The sequence below is a fragment of the Balearica regulorum genome, unplaced genomic scaffold, assembly GCF_011004875.1.
Source record: "Balearica regulorum gibbericeps isolate bBalReg1 unplaced genomic scaffold, bBalReg1.pri scaffold_88_arrow_ctg1, whole genome shotgun sequence".
NCBI classification, from domain to species: domain Eukaryota; kingdom Metazoa; phylum Chordata; class Aves; order Gruiformes; family Gruidae; genus Balearica; species Balearica regulorum.
The window spans coordinates 33,841-57,500 of NW_022679086.1; the positions used below are offsets into that span (position 1 = coordinate 33,841).

Genomic DNA, 23,660 nt, shown 5'->3' on the forward strand with positions numbered 1-23,660 from the left:
TTCTCCCTATTATTAAAAACCGTCTACGCTACCTCTAACATCTTTCCCAAATCCCTTGAGTCTGCCCCTTCTAATTTTTGAGGTTTCCTTTTTATATCTGGGGGCCAATTGTCCCATAAAGATAGAAGCCAGTTGGACAGCCTCTTCTGGTTTTTCAGGGTTCAGATTAGTATATTTCCCAGCAGTGACTTTTAACCGCTCCGCAAAGGCGGATGGGGATTCATTTGCCTGTTGCTTAACCTCATATAATTTGGACCAGCTGATCGCTCTTGCCATATGACGCCTTATGCCAAATAGTATCCATCTCTGATCCGGCCGGTTGGGATCCCACCCTGGGTCAACGGTAGGAAAATTCTACCGTTCCCTGCAAATCACCATTAGCACGTGCCCCTTCTACCTGTTTCCAGGCAGTGTTTAATACCATCTTTTTCTCAGTTTCAACTAACAATGTGTCCATTCTAACCTGCACATCATTGCAATCAGGGTCAGGAGTTCTAATTATGATTTCAAACACCTTGGCCACCCTTTCTGGGTCTTCCCTGTAAGTACCTGCCATTTCTTTACAGTATCTTAGCTCTGTTATTGAAAACAGCACTTTAACTGTTACTAGCCCATTACTTCCGACTCCTTGCCCGAGAGGAGCACGAATAACCCCCTTTGTCTCTTCCCATCTCCCCCATGTTCTTCTGGCAGTCGAGCTAAACCCTTCCGCCCCACCGAATCGTCCTTCTCGTTCACGACTACCGCCTCCCATTCCTCTTGCGCTTCTAACTTCACCGTCCTGTCTATGACCGCTTCCTCTTCCTCCTGTTCCTCCTCTTATGCTATTGTCATCATCATTTCTCATCCACAGGGTTCTCCTCTCTCCTATATCCGTCAAGGGGCAACCATTAACTCCAAATCATCCTCTTCCTCTCTTTCACATTTCAAGCACCTTTTTCCAATGCTACAGGCTGAGCAACATTTGTTCGAATTCCTACTCCACCCCACATACAATGGTCAACAGTTGTTACAATATTCCACAGGCTGCCTCCGAGCGAGAGGATCTCCCCGCACCTTTCTCCAATATTTCAATATACATCCTAGAGGAGATTTTTTTAGAATCCCCCGTTCCGCCAAGGGTTTATTAGCTGTTATAAAATAGTACAAAACATAACGCAACAACACTAAAGCAATAATTTAACACAAAATAACAAGATGAAAGCACAAAAGCAATGATTTAACACAAAATAACGGGAAGTCGGGGACTCGAACCCCTCATACCAGCAGGAGTCTAACCCACCTCTTCCAAACCTGGGCGTCCTTCAGACTTTCATCCAATACAATCGAATCCTTCCCTTAGGCATCTTTATAGGCCAACCTCGCGAGGCTTTCGCCACGCCTTACGGGCAGGCAACCTTTAACGTCCCTTACTTTAATGTCCCTTAAAGAAAAGGATGCCTTTACTTTCCCCAGTAAAGCTCTTGCTTGGAGCTCTTCAGTCCAGGGATTGGAGGTTCTCCCCGAGAATCCCTCGGTGCCGGCTGCAGGTCCTACAGTCCCGCGGATCCGTCTGGGTTCAGAAGCAGAGTCCCGTCCAGGTTGCCAGAAACCTTTACCAAAACACCGGAAAAGAACTCCTTAACGCTAATGTAGTATTAAGGAGCAGGCATTCTCTATTACGGCGCCGGATGCACGGGGGATAGCTCCGCCTATCGTGCCTACCTTAAAACACAAGGTCAGCCTTTACATACCTTAAAGATGTGAATATTCATATCTTTTCTGAGAAGTCTCCACCTCTCCACCTATCTACTACATTTACATAACACAGGCATTGCAAAAATACACTACGCACGCACGGGGGTCTCAGGTGGTCGTCGGCAGTCATTTGGTGGGGTTAGCCCCCTGCTCCTTTTTCCCTTTTATGGTCACGAGTCTCGAGGACAATTTCTTCTCCTCGAATGTTTCCCAACTCTGTCGTCCAGCCAAGCCGTTCTTCCTTATCGACCCTGTTTGGGCAATCCCACCAGGATGGTTCTCTTGTCAAGGTTAGCATGTCTTCTCCATACACATTAATTGCTCATAGGCCTTGTTAAATTCAAAGCTAATCGTTGCTCGGTAAAAGAATTTCTCAACACTACGGGTGCATATGGGCTCCCTCGGGCACCCAAGGGTGGATAGAGGATCCCACGGGCTCCCTTAGGCACATAAGGGTGCATAGAGACTTCCACGGGCCTCCACAGGGGTACGTGGGCTCCCACGGGCTTACGCAGGTTCCCACAGGCTCTCTCAGTCCGCCACAGCCTCTCCCAGGTTCACGCGTGATCCCACAGGCTCTTGCGGGCTCCCTCGGGCACCCCAGGGTGCAGAGAGGCTCCCACAGGCCTCTACAGGGGCATACGGGCTTTCACAGGCTCCCACAAGCTTAAATGGGTTCCCACAGATGCACGTGGCCTCCCACGGGTTCTCGAGGGTGCATAAGGGCTCTCACAAGTTCCCACGGGAGCAGCAAGGTTCCTAGAAGCGCACAAGGGCTCCTACGTACGCCCGCAGGCTCCCACGGGTTCAGACGTGCTCCCACGCCCTCCCACAGAGGCACACGGGCTCTCACGGTCTCTTTCCTGCATCCCATCTCGTAAAATTTTTGCTCCATGTCTACTCTTATCAATACGTTTCTCCCTGTTTTTTAATAGTTTCCTGTCTGTCCTGTAACCCATTGCTTCTAAATTTTCTTTCTCTGGCTATTTTTTTATCCAGTTTACCATCTTCCTGCTTTTTAATCTTTTCCTTTATTTCCTTAATCTTGTTGCTTTTAAGACTTTTTTCTACATCTGCTTTTAGCTAGTTCCTGTCTCTATTTTTTTATTGCTTTCTTGTCTGTCGGGTACTCCCTGAATTTTACAATTTTCTTTATATGTGTCCATTTATGTAGCTTCTTGTCCTTATTTTTTAATTTTTCCTCCTTTAATGCCTTCATTTTTCAACTTTTTTTCCACTCTTACTTTTATCTAGTTTTGTCCCCCTATTTTTAAATCTTTCTCCTCTCCCTTGTACCCTTTTGCCTTTTAAATTTTCTTTCCACGTCTACTTTTATCAAGCTGTCTACCTCTATTATTACTACTTTCTTGCTTGTCACGTACCCTGTTGGTTTCTAAGTTTTCTTTGTATCTTTTGTTTTTTTTCCCCTCTCCATTCATCCCGAGGCTTTAGAGGGTCTCCTCAGCACGCTCTTACCTCTGGAACGTAATTCATAGCCCTCTCGGTCTGTCAGGACGTGTCCTCAGGTCATCCCTTTTCCTTAGAGCGGTCTTTTTGTCCTCTCCTCCATCTCTCTTGCCTCCAATGGGTCAGCATCTTCCTCACGACATCTGTACCCTGTTCAAATCCCCTCCCGCGTCTTTTTGCGCCCTCAAGCCACCTTTTGGAGGTTTTTTTGTGCCCTTCAGAGCGCTCCCGCATTACTCTTTGCGGTTTAGGATGTACTCTGTTCAGCTCCCGGCCCCCGGACGGCATCCGCGCTTTGTCGAAATCCTCTTTGGAGTTCCACATCGTTATCTCTGCGGCTTCTTTGATCGCTCGGGCTCCTTCGGGACTCTTCCGCTCCCTTTGCCGAGCCCTCGTGAGACATCCCCTACATCCCAGAGCCCCGTTTTAGCTCGGGAGGGCGCTTTGCCCCCCTCTTTTCTCCTCAGAGCCCTTCCCGAGTCCGCACCCGTTACCACGGTTCTCTCATCCGTGCCGCGCGTTCCCGTTCCGTCCCCCGAGGGCATCCGCGCTTTATTCGATTCCTTTTTGAGCTCATCACAGCCCCAAAACTTCTTCAGTCTCTCCAGCCCCTTTGGGACCTCTCTAATGTCCGCAACGATGCTTCTCATTCCTTTGGAACCTTTCCCGAAGCCATCTTTTTGCTCCAGAGCAGTGAATAGGGGAATCTAATTAGCGTATAACAATTTAAAAAAAAAAAATATAACTTGGCAATACTTGAGTCAGGCCCCACAAACTCAGGCTTCGCCTGTCTCATGCTCCAGTACAAAAGAAAACAATTAATAAAATAGTTGGAATGCAGAAGCAGGATAAGAGAAGCCGTAAATTAGGGAATAGTCCTTGGGTATGAACTAGAAAAGACACAAAGTTTGAGGCAACCTGATAAAGGGAGGCCCAACATGCCAACAAGCCTGGGACCATCTGGGCAGGATGGATAACAAGGTTGCTGAGCTTGCAAAACGGGGATAATGAAGAAGAGGTCACCCAACTCTGTACACTGAAGAAGAGGAGAAAGAGGAAGATTTGAGGAGGACGACCCCTGACGACCACCTGAGAAAGAAACTGCGCAGGCGTATCAGGACATTAGCATATATTCAGGAGTTCCCGGAATAATAATGAATATGTATTAAATGTATCAGAAACCTAATGAATATGTAAACTCTTTTGTAATATAAATCACGAACAATTTGTTTCTCGTCGAGACGCACGTTCGTGGAAATATCCCGGTGCGACTCCCAGCGCTGCAATAAAGGATACCTGCTTAATAGTCACATTGGCTATTGAGTGAATTTTCTTTGATTCAGATTGGCACCCCAGATGGGACCCTCTCTGCCCAGCTGCAGGACCCATTGAGATTGGGACTCTCTTGGGTACCCCCGGGGATTTCTCCGGAGAGACTCCTCTCCTCAATCGGATCACTGCGGGGGCAGACAAGGACCATCTATTGAAAGGTATTCTTTAAAATATTTTGTTTTTATTTTTATTTGTTTAAGTAACTGTCTGGAGGTATTGGTTGTTTAGGAGTTTAACAGTTACTACTCTGTTTTTGGAACCGGTTGTTTGGTGGCTCCCCGTAGGTCGTTACGTTATAACGCAGGGTTGAGCGTATGCGGGACTGCTAGCGTCTTATTCGCATACATTGGGACAGTAACTGACTGGAGGTATTGGTTGTCTAGGAGTTTAACAGTTACTGTTACACACGCACACGCACTTGTAACTGTCTGGAGGTATTGGTTGTTTAGGAGTTTAACAGTTACTCTCACACACACGCACTTGTAACTGTCTGGAGGTATTGGTTGTCTAGGAGTTTAACAGTTACTGTTACACACACACGCACTTGTAACTGTCTGGAGGTATTGGTTGTTTAGGAGTTTAACAGTTACTCTCACACACACACGCACTTGTAACTGTCTGGAGGTATTGGTTGTCTAGGAGTTTAACAGTTACTGTTACTCACACACACGCACTTGAAAACTAACTGTCTGGAGGTATTGGTTGTTTAGGAGCTTAACAGTTACAGTTTCAAGAATTATTTTTTTTTTTCTTTTTCTTTCTTTTCTTTCTCAAGTATAACTTGAGGTGTTTGAATTTGTGTGAGTGTGTGAGACGTACAATCACGTACGAAGCGAGTGTGGAGTCCGGATCCGCGGTTCTGTTATCCCGCGAGGGAAACAGCCGGAGAAGGACGAAGCGAATGATTAATGATACCCTTGTGGGTAATTATTTAGATTAATAGTAGCATTGACATGTAAGTTTGGATGTCCTTTATTGCTGTGTTAAAAGATTAACTAAAAATCCGAATGATGCAGCCCCTGAAGTAGAATTGTTGATAAATGTGGGAATCAGAATATTGCTTTTGACACCCCAAAAATATTGTGAATCAATAATCATTTTTGAATGTTTATGGTATAAACAGAAATTGTGAATTCAATCTGGGACAGACATAGAGTGTGCTAAGTGTAAAGTGTGAACCCCTTGAGAAAAAGGAGTGTGCTACCGAAATAGTAAAGATTGTTTGTGGTTGGCGAGATAGTAAAATGGGAAGTAATCAGAGTGGAGAAGTTTTAAAAAAAAACAGCCCAAGAATAAGAATTTGGAATATAATACAGTGTTACAATTGATGTTGTTTTGTAGAAGGAAGTTAGAAAAGAACAACAAGAAAATGAAAGAGCGGAGACAGGCAGGGAGAGACAGGGAAAGAGAGGGTAACGTGAGAGCTGCACTGCAGGAAGCGTCAGCAAACTAACTTCAAGGGAGGACGGCAATACCAAGGGGGAGAGGCAAGACCCCTCCAGCACAAAATACCAGTAATACCTTAGGAGATCATCAGTGTGCATATTGTAAAGGGACATTGAAAATGGGATTATCAGAAATTTAAGGACCGTTTTAGGGGTCCTGTTCCTACCAGTGCAGAGGTTCTGGAGGAGGCACGATAAGCAGCTCCCTTTCAACCTCAGTTCCCCTGAACTAGGTCCTGAAGGGGACCGGGGGAAACCTCCCCAGCAGAACCCCTGGCTACAGTAGAGCTGGGAAAAAGGAAAATAGATTTTCTTGCAAATACCGGGGCAACTTATTCTGTTAAATACTTATCAAAGAAAATTGAGATATGATACAGTAAACATTGTGAGTGCCACAGGGAAAGCGAAACAGTGTGCCTTTTCCATCCTTTAAATTTTAAACTCGGAAAACAATGGATAACTCACCAATTTTTATATATGCCTGAATGTCCTATACCACTCTTGGGACGGCACCTATTGAGTCAACACGAGTTAGAGGATTAGATCAACCCATACATCCTTTTAAACCCGGAGACTGGGTTTATGTTAAGAATTTCACAGGTAAACCATTGGAAGAGAAGTGGAATGGACCATTTCAAGTGCTGTTAACAACCCTCACTGAAATCAAGATCAAAGAGCAGCCCACGTGCATTCAAGGATCAAGAAGGTCCCTGCATCATGGACTGTGGAACCACAATCACCCCTTAAGATAAAAATAAAAAGGACATTATGATCAATTGGACACTACTCGTGACAATAATAGTCCTGAGCCACGTCAGTCAGGTAGAAGGATGGAATCAAAATCTACACTTCCAAAACATCACTCAGATGCCTAAATATTCCGGCCACGGAATATCCTTAATAGGAGTTCCACTTCCATCTAATGTCTCCTGGACAAATCCGGTTTATTGGGCAAACACCACCCTTAGAAAAGATTCCCAGTCCAAATGGAACCAGGAATGGAAGGTAGACATGATGATAGCGAATTATACCTCAAGTAATAGTTGTTTAGTAAGTTCAGGAAAGGGCACCTTTGTAGGAGAATATTCAAATATAACAAGTCCATTTTTAAATATGACATTGATTGATCCTGTTTTTCAAAGGTTGAACTATACTGGACTCCCGGTCCCATTAGGAACGGGATGGTATTGGCTATGTGGTACATTGGCTATGAAGATATTGCCCCTAGGATGGAAAGGAGCTTGTACTCTTGGAGCTTTAGTTCCTAACATTAGTATCGTTGACAAACTATACCCACAGGATGAAAGAATAACAACTTCCCTCAAAAGGATAAAGAAAACTCATAACGCTATAGCAGATAGGTTTACTAAGTTCCATAGTTTTGCAAGGTGGTTTCTCCCATGGCTAGGGGTAAGTGAACTAGAAAAAACTATAGTGAACATTTCAGCAGTAATAGAAAACATTGAGAACAAAACCATTGATGCAATACAGGCCTTGCAAATTGAAATAACTAGTCTGTCAAAAGAAGTGATTCAAAACCAAATGGCCCTTGATTTATTATTAGCTTCACAAGGTGGTGTTTGTGCAACCATAAATATAAGCTGTTGTATGTACATAGACCAAAGCGGTAGAATCTCCACAGATTTAGACGAAATCCGTAGACAAAGCGAAATATTGCATAAAATAACTAAAGAAGTTACCTCATGGGGTTTTGAAGAAATTTGGCACAAGTTAACTTCCTGGCTACCTAATTCAACCTGGCTCCGGCAGCTATTTGGTTTTGTCCTGCTTATAGGACTGATGATAATCCTGACTTGTATATTAATACAATGTGCATTTTGGTGTAGTAGGCGAACTTCAGGAGAATATGAGAACTGGAAACAAAATAAGATAAGACACGCAGTAGAGTCAGGAAAACACTTTAAGAGAACATCGCAAAAAGAGAATGTATTGTAGGCCTTCTTGCGAAAGAATTCGCAACTTTAATGAAAAGGGGGGAATGAATAGGGGAATCTAATTAGCATATAACAATTTAAAAAAAAAAATATAACTTGGCAATACTTGAGTCAGGCCCCACAAACTCAGGCTTCGCCTGTCTCATGCTCCAGTACAAAAGAAAACAATTAATAAAATAGTTGGAATGCAGAAGCAGGATAAGAGAAGCCGTAAATTAGGGAATAGTCCTTGGGTATGAACTAGAAAAGACACAAAGTTTGAGGCAACCTGATAAAGGGAGGCCCAACATGCCAACAAGCCTGGGACCATCTGGGCAGGATGGATAACAAGGTTGCTGAGCTTGCAAAACGGGGATAATGAAGAAGAGGTCACCCAACTCTGTACACTGAAGAAGAGGAGAAAGAGGAAGATTTGAGGAGGACGACCCCTGACGACCACCTGAGAAAGAAACTGCGCAGGCGTATCAGGACATTAGCATATATTCAGGAGTTCCCGGAATAATAATGAATATGTATTAAATGTATCAGAAACCTAATGAATATGTAAACTCTTTTGTAATATAAATCACGAACAATTTGTTTCTCGTCGAGACGCACGTTCGTGGAAATATCCCGGTGCGACTCCCAGCGCTGCAATAAAGGATACCTGCTTAATAGTCACATTGGCTATTGAGTGAATTTCTTTGATTCAGCTGTCTTTTTGTTTTCTGTCTTATAGTGTGTTTCTACTTGTCTCCTAGTACCCCAAAGATGTCTATTTTTGGTTCAGGTCACCCCTTGAGTTTTCCAGAGAAGGTGACAGCCTTTGTCCATTTCTATCGACGCAGCTCCCATAGTGTTATTTGATATGTCTTACAATTTATTTTAGTTCTAGCTACTTATATGTTCATTAGGCTGCTTCATAGAGCTTCTGATATGTTTTTTGAATTTCCATGATTTTTTGGTGTCCTTCGGGACACATCTAATCCTGTTAAGGGAGTCAGTCGGAGAGATCGACGAGGTTACTCGAGTCATCAGTGATTTACAGTAAATAATTTACTTTGCAACCGGAAATATTTTTAAGAAGGGATTATTACGGGATTTATTTCTGCTTTGTCATTCGGCCTCATCTACAACATAGATTCAGTAGAAGTTAGATGGTACGCGTCACCTCGCTAAAGGCGACGCGTAACCCCGTAGCATCGTGAGTTTTTTACGGGAAACTAAAGCGTGTAATTTTCAGTATTGCTATTGCATTTAACAAACTGCTTTCCTGCATAGTTTGGTATGACGCTTATCTTTTTCTATGTATGCCCTGGAAAAATTAAGTTTAATTACCTACCTGTTGCTGATGCAAAAGATGAAGCTGGGATAAAAGAGAGGGTATCTTCATATCCAATAAGGATCGCTTTCTCCAGCGCTTTGCATGGCACGAACTCGAGGCAGATCAGAAAATCCACAATGCTTCCTCTGGCCCTCTTTAAGCATTCTGGTGGTCGGCCCCTCCCCTTTCCCAGGGGATGGTGGGAAGGGCAGTGGGCGGGGCCCGGGGTATAAGAGCCACAGGTCTGGGCCAGGGAGCTCATTCTGCTCCTGGGCTGCTTTGGGGTGAGTGGTCTGCTATTCTTTTGGCTGATGGTAGTTTTTGAGTTGGTTCAGCTGTTTGTTTTGTTGTTTAGGGAAGCAGAGGTTTTTGAGGTAAGAGCTTCAGGAATAGTTGAGGTTAAGTGGGATATAGAGAAGAAAACACACCTGTATGTAGGTTTGGGGATTTTTTCTGAGGTAATAATTTTGTATTGAGCATTCAGGGGTTTGCACTTAAGATTTAATGCTATGTAACTTTTTTTTTATTTCTGGTTCATTGTATTTTACTGGAATTTCTGATTGTATTGGAGATGGAACCTGGGTTTTTTCATGAGCTTTGCTGTTTATGATGTAAGTTGATGACATCATCTCTTTTAATAAGACCCATCGTGAGATCATCTAGCAGGGTTTAGAGCAAACATCTTGTATGCATCTGTTGATGGAGTTCTAGTATGTCTTAGGAAAACAGCAAGAACATAAGGCAAGGCATATTTCAGGGTGCAGGACGACATTTCCCGGTCACCTACAGACTACCACGTTGTTTCTAGAATGTCTACAGCTTGTGGCAGGCCCCCTCACACTTTATAAGTATCAGGACTTTACTTATTTTGTGGTCCTGTGGCACAGCCCAGACTTTGGAGGAAAACAGAAGAGAGGACTTGCCTGCAGAACATAGGGAATGGCTCAGAACTGCAGCTCTCGAGGAGCTGTTAGAAGGAGTGGGGTTCCTTCCCTGGGACTTTGAGAGAAAAAAAGGGGTTTCTAAAGCTTGGGACTGGAGGATGGTTGGGAAAGGGAGGAGGGTTCATGAGCCTTTCTCAGGTCAGCTTTGCAGTTGGATTTGGATGTCAATGAGGTCTGTTCTGTGTTAGTATCTCTGCAGCTGGCAGGAGGTATGATGGTCCCGAGATGCACCGTAAACCATCTGTTCCTTTGCATCAGAATATGTGGGGCCGACCGTCAGAAGAGTATCATCTTGTCGATTGAGGAGTATATCAAAATAAACCCTCCTGAATTCTCTGCTTTTCTGTGCCTCTTACTGCAATTGTCTGCAGCACAGGCTTGATTGACTGTATTTGCTGGAATGTCTTGGAGAGGAGGATGTGTATTACCCGTGCTCAGTTAAACAACTGACCAAAAACGAAACCCCCAAAAAACCTGTAGCCAGAGGTCTTTTTCTTATTGCAGTCCTGACATGCAAGCTTTTTCTACTTTCTAGTTTTGCCTTAAGCACATGGCGAGGCTTGCTCTAGTATCGGTCATGGCAGTTAGGTTTTCTTGTTTGTATTTTTCTGTTGTGTTTTTAGCACCGGTTTCTGTAGTTGCAAGGTGCCTGTTTTGGATCTTTGAGATGCCGTGTCGCGATTGTCACGCTTTTGCCATCGGCCGACTGCCTCTGAGACGTCCCAAAGGGCTTTGTAGGTAAGGAGGTAGTTTGCGTCACTCGTGACCCGAGCTTTGACGCGGCAGCCTGTAAGCGCTAGAGATGGCGAGGGGGAGCGGCCGAGGTAAAGGAATGAAAGATGGGAATCAGTGTGGACAGGCCACGGTTTGGGGCAGCACCTCGACATGTGGCTTTCTCTTTGGTGGTTTTCAGGTGCAGTAAGCGGCCTCGGAGGGGCAAAGCCGTATCCCGGTAAGCGGTCCGAGAAGGCGAGCCGGTCGTCGGCAGGGCCGCTGTCCCAGAGCGGGAAATGATGGCTGCTCAGATAAGCATTTCTCTTTGGTTTTTCAGGTGCCACGCTGGCTGGTTTTGGAATTAGATAAGGATTTGAGGTGAGCTGCAGTGGTAGCAAGGAGGAAAACAGGACCGGTGACTTCTCCAAGAGCAACAGTACTTTTGTGTCTCTTGGCATATTAGGACCACAAGCGATGATGGCTACAGGGTCCATCTCCAGAAGGTAAAGGGGAGCGGAACACCACGGCCATTCTGAGGAGGGGTGGTATCGTGGGAGAGGTTGGCGTCGACCGGTGCCATGGCTTTCGGACGGCACTCCTTGTTTATGGGGTAACTTTATGGAGATGACGAAGCAGAACCAGGTGACTGCAGGACATCCCAGTTAGCTGGTGTACGGTAGGTGTGTATTTGAGGATGGTTTCACATCCCTGACTCTCTGAAAGCTAACTTGAGGGACTGGGGCCGGGGAGGGTGTGGGAGGAAGGGACAAGGTAGGAAGTTGCAGGAGTGGGGGTGAGGGAGTGAAGGCATTTAAAGTTAGTGTAGAGGAGAGGACTGTCTGGGATGAGGAGGGGGCAAGTCTGGGGGTTGCAGGGGAGGGGTTTTTATGGTTAGTGTAGGGGAGAAGCCTGTCTGGGAGCAGTCCCATTTGGGCAGGCAAAGGGAGCGGTTTACTCATCAGCACTATGCTAGACTGGGCAGGGCAGTTCCAGCCTGTGTTTATGTTTGTGTGTCTTGTGTTATGTGTCTTTAGCCCTTCCTTAGCTCTCAATGCCCCATGTGCGCTTGAGGGGCATGCCATGCTTCTTGGGCACCATCCCTAGGCTCTCGAATGCCTGTATTCATCAGTGTAGTGCCAACGGGGTGCTTTGCTTGCATAGCAAGCTTACGGTGTGGATCGGTCTTGCGTCTCGGAAGCTTCCAGTGGGTCTTCTTTTTACAGCCTTGTCCCCGGGTGTATTGGGAGCTCTGCTCCTCAGCCATCCATTTTAAGGGACTGGGGCTTTTTCCCTGCATCCTAATGTTTTTAGGTCTTGAACACTGGCTTGATGCATCCCTCACCTTGGTTTTGACGGTAACATCTTATAACGGGTCATTGCCGTCCATTCTTTTCTGGAGTTGCCATAGAGCTTCCTCGCCTGGGCGTCGTGCCCTGTCGGTCGTCTTGCTCGACACCGTCTCTGGTCCGGGAGTCCTCCTTCTTCTCGCTGGGAGTTTTCTCTCATCTTGGAGTCGCGTTGTTTGTTGCATTCTGTGTAGCCTTGGTCTCTGTGTGTGCGTGTGTTGGGCGTGGAGCTGCTCTGCCCGGGGTTGTCGAGTCAGGGTTAGGTGGAACAGCAATAAGAGCGTACGGTTAGTATGTTGATATGCCCGGTCTGGAACGGTTTGGCTCTGACTCAGCCTCTGGGTGACTTGTTTAAGAATTTGGTGTGGTTGTTTTTTTTCAGTTGCGGACAGAGAGGATGCACAGCAAAGAGCGGCAGAGGAGGCGAGCAGAGTGCCGTACGAAGGTGGGTCGGCCGGTGGTGTCGGAGGGAAGAGGTGGTTGGTGGCTGTATGGCGACGTTAAGGTTTGTCTGGGCTTTCTTGATTTATGACGGCGTGAAGCTGGATATCGGCATGGGAGGTGACTCGGGCCAGGTGCGCAGTGACTTGTGGGCTTGAAGTAGCAGTTATTTTTCAGGTGTCACATTGCTGTTTAAGATGCAGGTATTCTTTGTTTGTGTTTTCTAGGTGGGGTGCAAGCATGGTAGCCCAAAATGACGGAGGCCAGGTGAGCGAGCGGCTGAGGTAAAAGAGCAGGAGATAGGAATGCGTGCGGGCAGGCTGTGGTTTTGGGCACCGTCCCAGCATGTGCCTTTTACTTTGTTTTTGGCAGGTGCCACGGGGAGCCTCGGAGGGGCAAAGCCACGTGCCGAGGAGAGGTCCGAGAAGGTTAGATGCTCGTCGGTTTCTCGTACCAGAGCATTATATGGCAACTCATTTGAGCCTTTCCCTCTGGTTTTGCAGGAGCTGCGTGGCCACTGATGGAACTGGATATGCATTTGAGGTGAGCTGGAAAAACAGCGAGGGCAATCCTGGGAACGGTGACTTCCCACAAACATAGGAGTAATTTTGCATCTCTTGGTATCCTAGGCGCCACAGGCGATGACAGCCACGGTGTCAGTCTCTGGAACGAGCAGGTGAGTGGAAAGCCACAGTGGTTATGAGGAGGGAGATGTTGCGGGAGAGGTTGGTGTTGAGCAGTGCGATGCTGACTGATGGCGCTGTTTTATTGTTTGTGTTGGGGTTTTTTTTTAATCGTAGCTGATGAAGAGGAACCAAGGGACTGTAGGACCATTCTGGTTTGCCAATGCGCAGCACGGAGGTCTTCTGTTGCGGATGGTTCCGGATCCCTGGCCCTCTGAAAGCTAAGTTGAGGGAGTGGGATGTAAGAAGGGGGCCAGTTTGGGGGTTGCAGGGGAGGGGTTTTATGGTTAGTGCAGGGGAGAGAGCTGTCTGGGAGCAGTGCCCTTTGGGTGGGCAAAGGGAGCGGGTTACTTGTCAGCACGATGCTAGCCTGTGCTGGGCAGGGCAGTTCCAGCCTGTGTCTGTGGTATGGTTGTCGCGTATGTTGTTTTCTGTGCGTTAGCCCTTCTGTAGCTCTCGGCACCCTCTTTGCGCTCAACGGGCACGGCGTGCTTCTCGGGCGCCGTCCCTAGGGTCTCGAATGCCCGTACTCGTCGGGGTAGTGCCGATCGGGCGCTTCTCTTCTTGGACAGCAAGCTTACGGCGTGGATCGGTCTTGCGTCTCGGAAGCTTCCAGTGGATCGTCTCTTCTTGCAGCTTGTTCCCAGGCTGTGCCGGGAGCTCTGCTCTCCAACCGTCCCTCTTCAGGGACCGGGGCTTCCTCCCCGCATCCTTGCGTTCTTAGGTCTTGAAGACCGCTTCTTGCGCATCCGTCATCTCGGTTTGGACCGTAACTTCTTTATAACGGGCCATCGCAGTCAATTCTCTTCTGGGGTTGCCATAGAGCCTCCTCGCCTGGGCGTTGCGCCCTGTCGGTCGTCTTGCTCGACACCGTCTCTGGTCCGGGAGTCCTCCTTCTTCTCGCTGGGAGTTTTCTCTCATCTTGGAGTCGCGTTGTTTGTTGCATTCTGTGTAGCCTTGGTCTCTGTGTGTGCGTGTGTTGGGCGTGGAGCTGCTCTGCCCGGGGTTGTCGAGTCAGGGTTAGGTGGAACAGCAATAAGAGCGTACGGTTAGTATGTTGATATGCCCGGTCTGGAACGGTTTGGCTCTGACTCAGCCTCTGGGTGACTTGTTTAAGAATTTGGTGTGGTGGTTTTTTTTTTCCAGTTGCGGACAGAGAGGATGCACAGCAAAGAGCGGCAGAGGAGGCGAGCAGAGTGCCGTACGAAGGTGGGTCGGCCGGTGGTGTCGGAGGGAAGAGGTGGTTGGTGGCTGTATGGCGACGTTAAGGTTTGTCTGGGCTTTCTTGATTTATGACGGCGTGAAGCTGGATATCGGCATGGGAGGTGACTCGGGCCAGGTGCGCAGTGACTTGTGGGCTGAAGTAGCAGTTATTTTTCAGGTGTCACATTGCTGTTTAAGATGCAGGTATTCTTTGTTTGTGTTTTCTAGGTGGGGTGCAAGCATGGTAGCCCAAAATGACGGAGGCCAGGTGAGCGAGCGGCTGAGGTAAAAGAGCAGGAGATAGGAATGCGTGCGGGCAGGCTGTGGTTTTGGGCACCGTCCCAGCATGTGCCTTTTACTTTGTTTTTGGCAGGTGCCACGGGGAGCCTCGGAGGGGCAAAGCCACGTGCCGAGGAGAGGTCCGAGAAGGTTAGATGCTCGTCGGTTTCTCGTACCAGAGCATTATATGGCAACTCATTTGAGCCTTTCCCTCTGGTTTTGCAGGAGCTGCGTGGCCACTGATGGAACTGGATATGCATTTGAGGTGAGCTGGAAAAACAGCGAGGGCAATCCTGGGAACGGTGACTTCCCACAAACATAGGAGTAATTTTGCATCTCTTGGTATCCTAGGCGCCACAGGCGATGACAGCCACGGTGTCAGTCTCTGGAACGAGCAGGTGAGTGGAAAGCCACAGTGGTTATGAGGAGGGAGATGTTGCGGGAGAGGTTGGTGTTGAGCAGTGCGATGCTGACTGATGGCGCTGTTTTATTGTTTGTGTTGGGGTTTTTTTTTAATCGTAGCTGATGAAGAGGAACCAAGGGACTGTAGGACCATTCTGGTTTGCCAATGCGCAGCACGGAGGTCTTCTGTTGCGGATGGTTCCGGATCCCTGGCCCTCTGAAAGCTAAGTTGAGGGAGTGGGATGTAAGAAGGGGGCCAGTTTGGGGGTTGCAGGGGAGGGGTTTTATGGTTAGTGCAGGGGAGAGAGCTGTCTGGGAGCAGTGCCCTTTGGGTGGGCAAAGGGAGCGGGTAACTTGTCAGCACGATGCTAGCCTGTGCTGGGCAGGGCAGTTCCAGCCTGTGTCTGTGGTATGGTTGTCGCGTATGTTGTTTTCTGTGCGTTAGCCCTTCTGTAGCTCTCGGCACCCTCTTTGCGCTCAACGGGCACGGCGTGCTTCTCGGGCGCCATCCCTAGGGTCTCGAATGCCCGTACTCGTCGGGGTAGTGCCGATCGGGCGCTTCTCTTCTTGGACAGCAAGCTTACGGCGTGGATCGGTCTTGCGTCTCGGAAGCTTCCAGTGGATCGTCTCTTCTTGCAGCTTGTTCCCAGGCTGTGCCGGGAGCTCTGCTCTCCAACCGTCCCTCTTCAGGGACCGGGGCTTCCTCCCCGCATCCTTGCGTTCGTAGGTCTTGAAGACCGCTTCTTGCGCATCCGTCATCTCGGTTTGGACCGTAACTTCTTTATAACGGGCCATCGCAGTCAATTCTCTTCTGGGGTTGCCATAGAGCCTCCTCGCCTGGGCGTTGCGCCCTGTCGGTCGTCTTGCTCGACACCGTCTCTGGTCCGGGAGTCCTCCTTCTTCTCGCTGGGAGTTTTCTCTCATCTTGGAGTCGCGTTGTTTGTTGCATTCTGTGTAGCCTTGGTCTCTGTGTGTGCGTGTGTTGGGCGTGGAGCTGCTCTGCCCGGGGTTGTCGAGTCAGGGTTAGGTGGAACAGCAATAAGAGCGTACGGTTAGTATGTTGATATGCCCGGTCTGGAACGGTTTGGCTCTGACTCAGCCTCTGGGTGACTTGTTTAAGAATTTGGTGTGGTGGTTTTTTTTTTTCCAGTTGCGGACAGAGAGGATGCACAGCAAAGAGCGGCAGAGGAGGCGAGCAGAGTGCCGTACGAAGGTGGGTCGGCCGGTGGTGTCGGAGGGAAGAGGTGGTTGGTGGCTGTATGGCGACGTTAAGGTTTGTCTGGGCTTTCTTGATTTATGGCGGCGTGAAGCTGGATATCGGCATGGGAGGTGACTCGGGCCAGGTGCGCAGTGACTTGTGGGCTTGAAGTAGCAGTTATTTTTCAGGTGTCACACTGCTGTTTAAGATGCAGGTATTCTTTGTTTGTGTTTTCTAGGTGGGGTGCAAGCATGGTAGCCCAAAATGACGGAGGCCAGGTGAGCGAGCGGCTGAGGTAAAAGAGCAGGAGATAGGAATGCGTGCGGGCAGGCTGTGGTTTTGGGCACCGTCCCAGCATGTGCCTTTTACTTTGTTTTTGGCAGGTGCCACGGGGAGCCTCGGAGGGGCAAAGCCACGTGCCGAGGAGAGGTCCGAGAAGGTTAGATGCTCGTCGGTTTCTCGTACCAGAGCATTATATGGCAACTCATTTGAGCCTTTCCCTCTGGTTTTGCAGGAGCTGCGTGGCCACTGATGGAACTGGATATGCATTTGAGGTGAGCTGGAAAAACAGCGAGGGCAATCCTGGGAACGGTGACTTCCCACAAACATAGGAGTAATTTTGCATCTCTTGGTATCCTAGGCGCCACAGGCGATGACAGCCACGGTGTCAGTCTCTGGAACGAGCAGGTGAGTGGAAAGCCACAGTGGTTATGAGGAGGGAGATGTTGCGGGAGAGGTTGGTGTTGAGCAGTGCGATGCTGACTGATGGCGCTGTTTTATTGTTTGTGTTGGGGTTTTTTTTTAATCGTAGCTGATGAAGAGGAACCAAGGGACTGTAGGACCATTCTGGTTTGCCAATGCGCAGCACGGAGGTCTTCTGTTGCGGATGGTTCCGGATCCCTGGCCCTCTGAAAGCTAAGTTGAGGGAGTGGGATGTAAGAAGGGGGCCAGTTTGGGGGTTGCAGGGGAGGGGTTTTATGGTTAGTGCAGGGGAGAGAGCTGTCTGGGAGCAGTGCCCTTTGGGTGGGCAAAGGGAGCGGGTAACTTGTCAGCACGATGCTAGCCTGTGCTGGGCAGGGCAGTTCCAGCCTGTGTCTGTGGTATGGTTGTCGCGTATGTTGTTTTCTGTGCGTTAGCCCTTCCGTAGCTCTCGGCACCCTCTTTGCGCTCAACGGGCACGGCGTGCTTCTCGGGCGCCGTCCCTAGGGTCTCGAATGCCCGTACTCGTCGGGGTAGTGCCGATCGGGCGCTTCTCTTCTTGGACAGCAAGCTTACGGCGTGGATCGGTCTTGCGTCTCGGAAGCTTCCAGTGGATCGTCTCTTCTTGCAGCTTGTTCCCAGGCTGTGCCGGGAGCTCTGCTCTCCAACCGTCCCTCTTCAGGGACCGGGGCTTCCTCCCCGCATCCTTGCGTTCGTAGGTCTTGAAGACCGCTTCTTGCGCATCCGTCATCTCGGTTTGGACCGTAACTTCTTTATAACGGGCCATCGCAGTCAATTCTCTTCTGGGGTTGCCATAGAGCCTCCTCGCCTGGGCGTTGCGCCCTGTCGGTCGTCTTGCTCGACACCGTCTCTGGTCCGGGAGTCCTCCTTCTTCTCGCTGGGAGTTTTCTCTCATCTTGGAGTCGCGTTGTTTGTTGCATTCTGTGTAGCCTTGGTCTCTGTGTGTGCGTGTGTTGGGCGTGGAGCTGCTCTGCCCGGGGTTGTCGAGTCAGGGTTAGGTGGAACAGCAATAAGAGCGTACGGTTAGTATGTTGATATGCCCGGTCTGGAACGGTTTGGCTCTGACTCAGCCTCTGGGTGACTTGTTTAAGAATTTGGTGTGGTGGTTTTTTTTTCCAGTTGCGGACAGAGAGGATGCACAGCAAAGAGCGGCAGAGGAGGCGAGCAGAGTGCCGTACGAAGGTGGGTCGGCCGGTGGTGTCGGACGGAAGAGGTGGTTGGTGGCTGTATGGCGACGTTAAGGTTTGTCTGGGCTTTCTTGATTTATGACGGCGTGAAGCTGGATATCGGCATGGGAGGTGACTCGGGCCAGGTGCGCAGTGACTTGTGGGCTTGAAGTAGCAGTTATTTTTCAGGTGTCACACTGCTGTTTAAGATGCAGGTATTCTTTGTTTGTGTTTTCTAGGTGGGGTGCAAGCATGGTAGCCCAAAATGACGGAGGCCAGGTGAGCGAGCGGCTGAGGTAAAAGAGCAGGAGATAGGAATGCGTGCGGGCAGGCTGTGGTTTTGGGCACCGTCCCAGCATGTGCCTTTTACTTTGTTTTTGGCAGGTGCCACGGGGAGCCTCGGAGGGGCAAAGCCACGTGCCGAGGAGAGGTCCGAGAAGGTTAGATGCTCGTCGGTTTCTCGTACCAGAGCATTATATGGCAACTCATTTGAGCCTTTCCCTCTGGTTTTGCAGGAGCTGCGTGGCCACTGATGGAACTGGATATGCATTTGAGGTGAGCTGGAAAAACAGCGAGGGCAATCCTGGGAACGGTGACTTCCCACAAACATAGGAGTAATTTTGCATCTCTTGGTATCCTAGGCGCCACAGGCGATGACAGCCACGGTGTCAGTCTCTGGAACGAGCAGGTGAGTGGAAAGCCACAGTGGTTATGAGGAGGGAGATGTTGCGGGAGAGGTTGGTGTTGAGCAGTGCGATGCTGACTGATGGCGCTGTTTTATTGTTTGTGTTGGGGTTTTTTTTTAATCGTAGCTGATGAAGAGGAACCAAGGGACTGTAGGACCATTCTGGTTTGCCAATGCGCAGCACGGAGGTCTTCTGTTGCGGATGGTTCCGGATCCCTGGCCCTCTGAAAGCTAAGTTGAGGGAGTGGGATGTAAGAAGGGGGCCAGTTTGGGGGTTGCAGGGGAGGGGTTTTATGGTTAGTGCAGGGGAGAGAGCTGTCTGGGAGCAGTGCCCTTTGGGTGGGCAAAGGGAGCGGGTAACTTGTCAGCACGATGCTAGCCTGTGCTGGGCAGGGCAGTTCCAGCCTGTGTCTGTGGTATGGTTGTCGCGTATGTTGTTTTCTGTGCGTTAGCCCTTCTGTAGCTCTCGGCACCCTCTTTGCGCTCAACGGGCACGGCGTGCTTCTCGGGCGCCATCCCTAGGGTCTCGAATGCCCGTACTCGTCGGGGTAGTGCCGATCGGGCGCTTCTCTTCTTGGACAGCAAGCTTACGGCGTGGATCGGTCTTGCGTCTCGGAAGCTTCCAGTGGATCGTCTCTTCTTGCAGCTTGTTCCCAGGCTGTGCCGGGAGCTCTGCTCTCCAACCGTCCCTCTTCAGGGACCGGGGCTTCCTCCCCGCATCCTTGCGTTCGTAGGTCTTGAAGACCGCTTCTTGCGCATCCGTCATCTCGGTTTGGACCGTAACTTCTTTATAACGGGCCATCGCAGTCAATTCTCTTCTGGGGTTGCCATAGAGCCTCCTCGCCTGGGCGTTGCGCCCTGTCGGTCGTCTTGCTCGACACCGTCTCTGGTCCGGGAGTCCTCCTTCTTCTCGCTGGGAGTTTTCTCTCATCTTGGAGTCGCGTTGTTTGTTGCATTCTGTGTAGCCTTGGTCTCTGTGTGTGCGTGTGTTGGGCGTGGAGCTGCTCTGCCCGGGGTTGTCGAGTCAGGGTTAGGTGGAACAGCAATAAGAGCGTACGGTTAGTATGTTGATATGCCCGGTCTGGAACGGTTTGGCTCTGACTCAGCCTCTGGGTGACTTGTTTAAGAATTTGGTGTGGTGGTTTTTTTTTTCCAGTTGCGGACAGAGAGGATGCACAGCAAAGAGCGGCAGAGGAGGCGAGCAGAGTGCTGTCACAAGGTAGGCCAGGATGAGTTTGGGAGTTGTGGGGGATGGCTTTTGAAGTTAGCGTACGGGAGAGGGCTGTCCAGGAGCAGTCCTTTTGCAGTAGGCAAAGGGAGCGGGTTACTCGCCAGCACCGTGCTAGACCGTGCCAGGCAGGGCGGTTCCAGCCTGCGCGCGGTTGTGTCGCATAGGTTGTGTTGGCTGTCTTATGCTCTATGCCATACCTTCCTCAGGTCTTGATGCCTCCATAGCTTTTTTGTCATCAGCAGGTACCTTATTCAATGTCATGAGTCTCCAATATCTGTACTCGTTGGTATTGTGCTCATCAAGCCCTTATTGTCTTGCAGTCATAGCTTAAAGCATAGATCTGTATGGCGTGCATTGTGTTGTAGATGTTTCTGAGCGGACGTCTCTTGCAGTGGCCAGCAGGGCACTGCCCGTAGCTCCGCCAAGCATTATCTTTGCCCCGAGTTCTTTTCTTAGGTTTTATGCCTACATCTTGTTGATGCTTTTCTGGTTGTATTTTCTAGGTGCAAATCAATGTGCAAACAGGGTATTTGCACAAGAGCCAACTTAAATGAGGCGAGTGATGACCGGTGCACTGATGTAGCATTTTTCTGAGATGTCATATTATGGACATAGCTGGTATCATATCTGGTCATTCGAGTTTTACATGTGGTGGTGAGGCCTCGGCATGGCAGACGGAAGAATCTGACTCCAAGCGGTTGAGGAAAAGGGATGGGAGAGAGGAAGGCATTTCCAAGGAGGGCTTTGTCGCAGCAGAGGCTGGGTGGCACGTCGGTGAGTGGTGACGCTCTGTCTAGCGAGCAACGAAGTGGAACCTGGCCGACGGGGGAGCATCCCTGTTAGATGACTTGTTGCCTGTGAGGATGGATTCCAGATCCTGCTCTCTGAATGGTAATTTAAGGGGCAAAACTGGTGGTTGGGGCGGGGCCAGCAGGGGGTTTAATGTCAGGGTTGCAGAGAAGGCCGTTTAGTCTGCCTCAAGTCTAGGGACAGATAGGGGTCCCGGGTCCCTTGTGCCAGATGTAAACATTCTGGCCTTTATCAGTGTTGTGGTGGTGTTTGCATTATTGGTACTTGTTGTGTACGGTGCTTTAGCGCTGCTGTTGACGTTCTGCTCCGCAGGCTCGGCGCGCAGCTCGGTGAGCATCCACGTGGCGTGTAACACCTTGTTGCTTTGTAATATGGCCCATCAGGCATTTGTCATCTTGTGACCGGAGCTTAAAGAGTGTCTCGCATAACAGATGTTTCAGCCGGGTCGCCTTTGTGGAGGTAGTCTGCGCCGCCAGACTCACGGCTGTGCTCTACAACCTTCCACCGCAACTGCAGTTTGATACCATGTTTCATCCCCGCATCCTTAAGCGCTCGGGTCCTAAAGCCTAGCTTCTCACACACCCGTCGTTCTCGCATTGTATTGTGTCACTGCAATTTGTATCGGTTTTGACCACTATCTGAGACATCTTGTGTTGTAGCCCTTTGTGTTGTATTGCCTTGCACGTGCCTGCGCTTGGCCTGGTATTGCTTTGCGCTGCTCTGTATTTGTATTGCCTGTCAACGGCGACTGTCCTCTGTTACGTGGGCCTGTATTCTGTCTTGTGTTGCACTGGTCTGTATTTGTACTGACTGCCAGTGGAGACTGTTTTGTGTTCCATGACCCTGTCTTCTGTATAGCTTTGTGCTGCTCTGTATAGCATTAGCACAGGTTGTTTTGGTGGAGGTTGTCAGGGCTCCACTGTTATGGGGGGGTATAGGGTAGTTGTCAGTCAGCAGGCCCTAGACTCCTTCTGTTGTGTTTTTCAGGTGCCATGGGATGATTTTGATTTCTGCACCACACCCTTGAGTGAGGTTTTTCTAGTGTATCCCAGTAATGGTGAAGAAGGAGCAGCACACTTAAGGAAGATGCCTTGTAGCCTTCTATCTATGAGCACTAGCTCCTTGGAGTGAAGCGGAGCGGTGATGCTGTTTTAAGGGACAGGGTGAGGCTGTTCAGCTGACGGTTCAAGAATTGTGGTGAGGGCCTGTTGTGGTGGGTGGGCGGTGGAAGGGATGTGCATTTGGGTAAGGGGTAGAAGGAGAGCAAGGTTGTAGCGGTGCCTAATTGTGTGTGTGGTGGTGGGTGGGGTGGGGTGTTTATATTTTCCAGGTTGAGCCAGTTTGGTTTGCTTTATGAGATGAGAATAAAAAAACCCCAGCCGGGGGATTTTTTTTTTTTTCCCCCGGCTGGGCTTTTTTTTCCCCGGTCCCGGCCGCTCCGCGAGGCGACGTTTGTTGCCAAAGTTTGGATGGCAGTCCGGTTCGGGCCGGGGTTTTTGCCAGGCAGGGCCAGAGGTCTGTTGTTATAGTATCTCACCTGGGAATGGTGTTCCCGAGGAGTGCCAGAGGGAGTGGCGTGGGTGGGTGGTGGAATGGATGTATGTTTGGGTTGAGGACTGGAGTGTGAGCGGGGTTGTGGTGGTGTATAATTGTGTGTGTGTGTGGATATATTTCAGGTTGAGCCAGTTGGTTTGCTTTGAGATGAGAATAAAGAAACCCCAGCCAGGGGAATTTTTTTTTCCCTCCCTGGCAGGGCTTTTTTTTACCTGCTCCCGGCTGCTCTGTGAGGTGAAGTTCATCACCAAAGTGTGGATGGTAGTCCAGTTCAGGCTGGGGTTTTTGCCAGGCAGGGTGACTGCTATGTTGTTATTTTGTCTGCTGGGAACGGTGTTCCGGAGTTGTGATCTTCTGGAGTTTTGCATTTGCTTGTGATGGCAGGCATGTGTGTTAAGTGGGAGATGGTCACAGTAGTAGTGGTGGTGGTGTTGAAGGCCAAGGGTGTGGGGTGTTACTGTAGTTGAGCAGTGTTGAGGAGGACCGGGTTGGCATACAAGACGGTGTAATGGATGATTTGGAAGGAAGAGTTTGTAAAGTTTTTGGAATGGTCATTGTAGCTTCTTGTGTAATAATAATAATGTAAAAAACCCTACAGTGTTTCGTTTTTACAGGTAGGGAAGCAGAGTGGCTATCTGGAGGACCGCAAGCTGCATGCGTTCGGCCGGGGAGTTGAAGCAGAGGAGAAAGATCGCATTGAAGTGGAAAACTCTTGGAGAAGGAAAACGTTAAGGTAAGCAGTAGAGATTGCCTGTCAGGAGCCTTGTGTAAATCACTGTTATTGCTATGCATCCCTGGTGGTGGTAGTTAAACAATGGAATCCTATTTATTAATGACTACTGTACTTGTCCTTTAGATAAAGTAATAACAAAGCAATAATAAAGCTTTCACAACAAAGGAAGGTTTTTGCTCCGCTTGTTGTGTAATTTTTTGTGCTAGTCTCTACATTTGCTGATGGTATTTGTCTTTGAGTTTTGTCCCCATTTTTCCCCCTCCTCCTTTATTTTGTGTGTCTGGTGTCATTCCTGTGTTTGTGTGGGGGCTT

The 23,660-nt window shown here is 49.2% G+C and overlaps 4 long non-coding RNA genes across 4 annotated transcripts; all 4 read left to right on the forward strand.

The window, feature by feature from the left end:
- The first annotated feature begins 13,115 nt into the window (after positions 1–13,115).
- On the forward strand, positions 13,116–13,598 carry LOC142599837 (uncharacterized). Its single transcript, XR_012833265.1, has 3 exons — positions 13,116–13,227; positions 13,314–13,360; positions 13,485–13,598. It is a non-coding gene; the product is annotated as an uncharacterized LOC142599837 (long non-coding RNA).
- Positions 13,599–15,002: 1,404 nt separating this feature from the next.
- On the forward strand, positions 15,003–15,485 carry LOC142599836 (uncharacterized). Its single transcript, XR_012833264.1, has 3 exons — positions 15,003–15,114; positions 15,201–15,247; positions 15,372–15,485. It is a non-coding gene; the product is annotated as an uncharacterized LOC142599836 (long non-coding RNA).
- A 1,406-nt stretch (positions 15,486–16,891) lies between these two features.
- On the forward strand, positions 16,892–17,374 carry LOC142599835 (uncharacterized). Its single transcript, XR_012833263.1, has 3 exons — positions 16,892–17,003; positions 17,090–17,136; positions 17,261–17,374. It is a non-coding gene; the product is annotated as an uncharacterized LOC142599835 (long non-coding RNA).
- Positions 17,375–18,778: 1,404 nt separating this feature from the next.
- Positions 18,779–19,261, forward strand: LOC142599838 (uncharacterized). The gene is made up of 3 exons (XR_012833266.1): positions 18,779–18,890; positions 18,977–19,023; positions 19,148–19,261. It is a non-coding gene; the product is annotated as an uncharacterized LOC142599838 (long non-coding RNA).
- Positions 19,262–23,660: the final 4,399 nt, after the last annotated feature.